The 5,642-nt window shown below is 42.1% G+C and overlaps 2 protein-coding genes across 3 annotated transcripts in view; one reads left to right on the top strand and one right to left on the bottom strand.

The window, feature by feature from the left end:
- Positions 1-1,138, bottom strand: part of aspn (asporin (LRR class 1)) — a 12,799-nt gene extending 11,661 nt beyond the window's left edge. For both annotated transcript variants that reach the window (XM_061220887.1, XM_061220888.1), the window contains exon 1: positions 856-1,138. The gene's annotated coding sequence lies outside the window, so the exon portion shown is untranslated. The remainder of the gene's footprint in view (positions 1-855) is intronic.
- The window catches only part of cenpp (centromere protein P), a 105,828-nt gene that overhangs the window by 57,592 nt on the left and 42,594 nt on the right, over positions 1-5,642 (top strand). The gene's annotated exons all lie outside the window — the stretch shown is intronic.

Raw genomic sequence — 5,642 nt, 5'->3', positions numbered from 1 at the left:
TCATCAGCCCCCGCTGCCCCCGCCAGCAGTTTCCGCTTGCTTCTGAGCGCCCCGGTCCCCCCCCCCCCCCCCCCCCCCCCAGGCCTCACTCGGGAGCCACTGGTAGGTCCTCGCCCCGCCGGGAGAGCCGGGTGGCGGCCTGCCATCCTAAATATTATACCTGGCTGTAAACGCCCCAGCGCCGTTACATAATGCCGACTTAGGGGGTTTGGAAAGATGATGCTTTCTTTAAAAAAAAAATGTTTAAAAAAAATGACACAAAAAAAAAAATGCAATGGATTTAAAATTCTTCCAATGAATCATCATCATGGATTTAATTCGGGGCATGGATTTGCCAAAAAGTTATGTAAATAGGTCTGGGATGTGTGTAGCCTGCCTCATTTTCACCCTTTTCATGATTTCTCATTTTCATTTGACAGGATACGCAGAGCACAATTCAGTTCTCGTGGGTATGTTGTGTTGTTGGTGTGAATGCACTTGGTTGTGATATTGGGAGGATTGTTGGTCGTGAGGTTTATGTTTTCTCCTAGCTGCAGCCAGATACAGAAAAAGTGAGCTGTGTATTTTATGTTCAGAATTAAGATTGTAAACCGGATATGGAAGCTTTGCGTTTACCCTGCATTTAATATCAAATCAATGGATTAATATCAGAAAGTATATTAATCAAGGTTCATCACTGCATTCTTAGACTCAGCTTTCTATAACAAAGCAACGTGTCAATCATTCTTCTTTTTGCATTGAATTATCCATCATTGCACTGTCCCATCAGACTTAAATCGTATCGCTGACAATCTGAGGATGACAATTGACGAAATATAGTTGTCACTTAAAACAAATATTAGACGCTGTTCTTACCGGTGTGAGAAATCCAAAACCAATCGCAGCCGTATTAGCACGTGTCTTACGGCTGTCCTGCAAACATTCTTCAGGAAACCTGAATGTCAAGGTTGCATTCACTCTAAGCAGCTCCTGCTAAGTGGGTACATTAACCTCCGAAGAAACACCTTCCAAAGAAGAACATGACAAACTCATTCTCTTTAGCCAAAGAGTAATACATTAATTATTTGCACCTGACCCATATTTGAAAGAGATTAAGTATATTTTAGACGTGAGCAGCGTTTGGTGTCCTATGTCCTCGTGCAGCTGTCCAGATGAAGTTTCAGAGGACGAGGGTAACAAGCCTGTGAAGATTATATTAAAAATAGACACTGACAGAGACTGGGGAAACATTAATTAAATGTGGCCCAGCTATATTTAGAAGTTTGAGGTAGTTTCCCACTCAGATTGTGCCGTCAGTGACGGCATTCTGAACAGTTGTAACGAAACACTTCCTTTTGTTCAATTACAAAACGCGAAACTCGGCTTCCATCCAAGACGTAATGGGCGAAGCAATCCGGCGTGGACTGATGTACTTTGGACATTATTTTAAAAAAAAAGGAAATGGACTCGTGAATGGTTTCACCCCAGTTGACCATGGAGGTCCGGAATGCGTTTTATTGCTGCTGGGGTTTTCTGGAGATGGAACTGGATGCAGCTCCGTGCCCACCCAAACACTGAGCTCCAGACATTCCTGTCAGAGACCCAGAGGGCCAGCCTGAGGCCACCGGCACCAGGAACGTTTCCACGCGCTCTGGCAGCAAGTGTTTCTCACACTCCTTCGCTGAGCAGATCGATCCTGCCAAAGCTTCGGAGAGGTAGCTGGGAGGGGCAGTGCAATAGCCAGTGTCCGGACGATGTGTTTTATCCGCTTCAGTTTAAAATGGGTCCTCGTGAAAAGTGTACTCGTTTCTTTGAAGTCCACAGGACTGAGATTTTCATGCGCAATACTCAAGAGTTTGCAAAGAATGGTGCGAAAAAACTAAAAAGCAGTTCTGCAGACAGAAACGCCTTGTTTAATGAGAGATCTCAGTGGAGAAGGGCCAGACTGGTCAAAGCTGACAGGAAGGTGACAGTAACACAAATAACCACACATTACAACAGTGGTATGCAGAAGAGCATCTCTGAACACACAGCACATCGTAACTCTTAAGTGGATAGGCTACAGCAGTAGAAGTATAACTCTCATAAAATATACGTAGGGATGTCATGTTTTGTTAGAGAAGGAACATGCACACCACAATGGAGCATCCATACAAAGGTATTACAGCCATACAGAGATGTTCAAGGAATCCAAGACCATCAGCCCTCCGTGTGTTTCCTCAATGGTGTCAAGTCTAAATAAGTGTGTGTTCGTGTACTGCATGACCTGGCCCGCATGCAGCATACTCCACTGAGCACTTGGACATTGACTGATGTGAATGCTCGTATGTGCACCTGTGTTTGTGTCTATGGTGGTATGTTTTCATAGATGCTCAGGTATGTAGTGTGTGTTTTTGTGTCTATGGTGGTATGTTTTCGTAGATGCTCAGGTATCTAGTGCGTGTGTTTGTGTCTATGGTGGTATGCTTTTGTAGATGCTTAGGTATCCAGTACGTGTGTTTGTGTCTATGGTGGTATGTTTTCATAGATGCTCAGGTATGTAGTGTGTGTTTTTGTGTCTATGGTGGTATGTTTTCGTAGATGCTCAGGTATCTAGTGCGTGTGTTTGTGTCTATGGTGGTATGCTTTTGTAGATGCTTAGGTATCCAGTACGTGTGTTTGTGTCTATGGTGGTATGTTTTCATAGATGCTCTGGTATGTAGTGTGTGTTTTTGTGTCTATGGTGGTATGTTTTCGTAGATGCTCAGGTATCTAGTACGTGTGTGTGTGTTTTTGGACAGTATCTAATCTGGAGGATGGTGCCTGTATCTCATGACATATTGACTGTGTTGCTGCTTTGAAAAGACTCTGTACTCCGTACAGTCAATACAAGATGTAATGCCCATGCTTGCAAAACAGTCGTTACACAAGCAATGGTCAGTACACAAATGAGCTAAAAAAAAAAAAATGTGAGTACATTTACATGAATACAGCAATTGGTGATTGTTGAGGCTATATTCCAAATAGACAATGTACTGTATTCATTCATTACCATTCATTATTCATTATCATTGTTTGCACCAATTCATTGATGCCCATATGTGACATGTGCTATTACTGCCATCTTCTCATGGCATGAAATTGTCCTTTAATGCTTTATTTAGTTTTCCTTTTTTCCATTATTTTATTTAAGAAATTAGTGCCACACTGTTCTGTTTGAATACTCTTAGTAGTGGAGGGAACCCAAACTTCTCTGATGGAGCTCTACTGTGGTCTTTTCAACAGCGCTGAAACTGGTAGCCTTGAATTCTTTGCCTGCGTGCTTGTTAATAATTATGAGGATGAACTTTCACCTTTCACCTTTGTCCCCCATGTTGGAGGTTATTTCTGGTTATTGAATCCAAATATCAGATGGTGAAATCCCCAGTTTCCTCTTGTCTAGCTGAAATGTTGGCTCACTAATTGAGCAACATTAGGCAACATTTTTAAACCTTGGTATTCCTATTTTTTATTAATGGTGTACTTGAATTGCAACAAACGTACACTGAACAATCAATCAATCAATCAATCAATCAATTAGTGCTTTGCAGGACAGTGTGCATAGCATATACTCGCTTTCAGTACCCATCCTTTTCAGAGGAAAATCTTTTCATCTATGACAGCAGTGAAATAGCATATTGGTTTTGGAGATGGCGTGTTATCTGTAAACTGCTCCTTAGAGTGAATATTTTCATTGATGAAAGCAGTGAAATAGCATATTGGTTTTGGAGATGACATGTTATCTGTAAACCGCTCCTTAGAGTGAATATTTTCATTGATGAAAGCAGTGAAATAGCATATTGGTTTTGGAGATGACGTGTTATCTGTGGACTGCTCCTTTGAGGGAAGCAAAGCCGTCTTTGTGCCGCCTGTTGTCCTCTGACTGGAGTAAACGTGTTAATGTTTTCCTCTGAGTGTTTGACTCATGTGAACCCTCAGCACTGGTTAAACAGACGAAGATGTGTGAAAGGTGTGGTCTTCGCCCGGACGCAGCTGCTCCAGGTTTTTTGGAAACTTTGTGTTCAGCGCTGGCTGCGCGCTCCGAGTTTTAACTCCCTTGTAAGATCTGGAGGGAAAGAGGGCATTTTGTTCATTGGCACCGGGAGTGCCAAGAGTTTCGGATGGTTTTTGATTGATTTTCTTAGCCAGTCCAGGAGAGGAATGAGACCCAGTCGAAAAGATCTCCAGGGTCGTTTTGGGACAGACTTTATATCTGCTTACTTCATCAGAAAGTGCCGTTTGGAGAACAGACCAAATCTATGCTTATGACCCAGGCTTGGCAAAGATTTAAACCAGGAAGACTATTTTCTTACATAATCTCTCAAGGGGTGTAATATTTTCCAAGAGGTCCCTTAAATCTTTTTTTGTACAGTAGGGAGAATTTGTATTTGAGTATCTGTGTGCTACTGTTGGGCCTTTGGGGGTTTGTACTTCATAAAGTAAATAATGCTTCTCTTGTGTTTTTTAAAGTGCAGGTTTTTTTGTTTTTTTTACAAAATAGTTTTATCATTTCAGTAGATTTTCATATGATGAAAGTTTTGAAGTGTAATAAGATGATCAAAACAAGAGACCTGCGTGCAGAATTTGTGTCTGGTTAAAAAATTCCGTTGGTAGGCGCAATGTGAAATCGTGAAATTAGCTCATCGCCTTTCGACACATGGAACACAGAAGGTATTTCAAATACCTTTTTTAAGACTCCTGATGGTTTTGTATGCATTTGGAATCTGTTTCACGTTCAGACATTCGTGTGTACGTACACATGTGGCTGCGGGCATATATATTTTATATCCTCGGGAATAAAAGAGATGGACATTATAGGTGCCATCTTGGGTAAACAGTCCAGATGGATGATGGGGAGTTTAGTGTAGTGTAAAGTGTGCGCCTGCATGGCAGACCCACTTCTGGATGATGTTTTCTGAGACAGAGATGAAATTAATAGGTTAGCAGTGTTTAACTGGGAAGGACACACTGTTCCGTGAGTGATTTATTCCACTGATGAGAAAAACGTATCCCGTTTGCTTCCCGCTCAGTGGCAGTCCTGGGTCCAGGTCTCTGAAAACCCAGACGACATCAACCCGAATATCGAAATGGGGCAGAGTAAAAATAAAATAAAAGTCAAGGCGAGATTAATCGGTCAGCTGCGGTATTGCAGAAATGTGTGTCTGCGCTTCGGAAAGGGAAAGATTGACTGGACGTGGACGACGATGAAATTTGACTTAAGTTTTCATACCTCCTTAAGTATCGGGTCACATTGCTGGGGTAAAAGCAGCCTCTTGTGAGGAAGGCGTCTGTTTCGTGCATTGGACCTGCACTCTAGCAGGAGAGTGCGCTCCTTTAATACGATCTCGGGGGCAGTTTTCGGTGTTGGACCTTTGCATTCTGCCCATATTCGAATGTAATTGTGAGATGTATTTCTGATAATCTGTTACCTGTCAAATATGTGCTGAGAAGTCTCACCGTACAAAGATGGAAAATGTTGTGACATTGCGGTCGGAAACATCTTAAGCTGAATCTGTCCGCACAAATTACCCTCTGATCATATTTTCCAATGGCTGATCTGATGTGGTGACATATTTTATTCTCTTCTGTATTCTACCAGACATGCCTAGTTACACTTTCAGAATATCACCAGACAAGTACCACAA

The sequence above is a fragment of the Conger conger genome, chromosome 14, assembly GCF_963514075.1.
Source record: "Conger conger chromosome 14, fConCon1.1, whole genome shotgun sequence".
Taxonomy (NCBI): Eukaryota; Metazoa; Chordata; class Actinopteri; order Anguilliformes; family Congridae; genus Conger; species Conger conger.
Note: the sequence above shows the minus strand (reverse complement) of the source record. Positions and strands in the feature narration are given on the sequence as shown.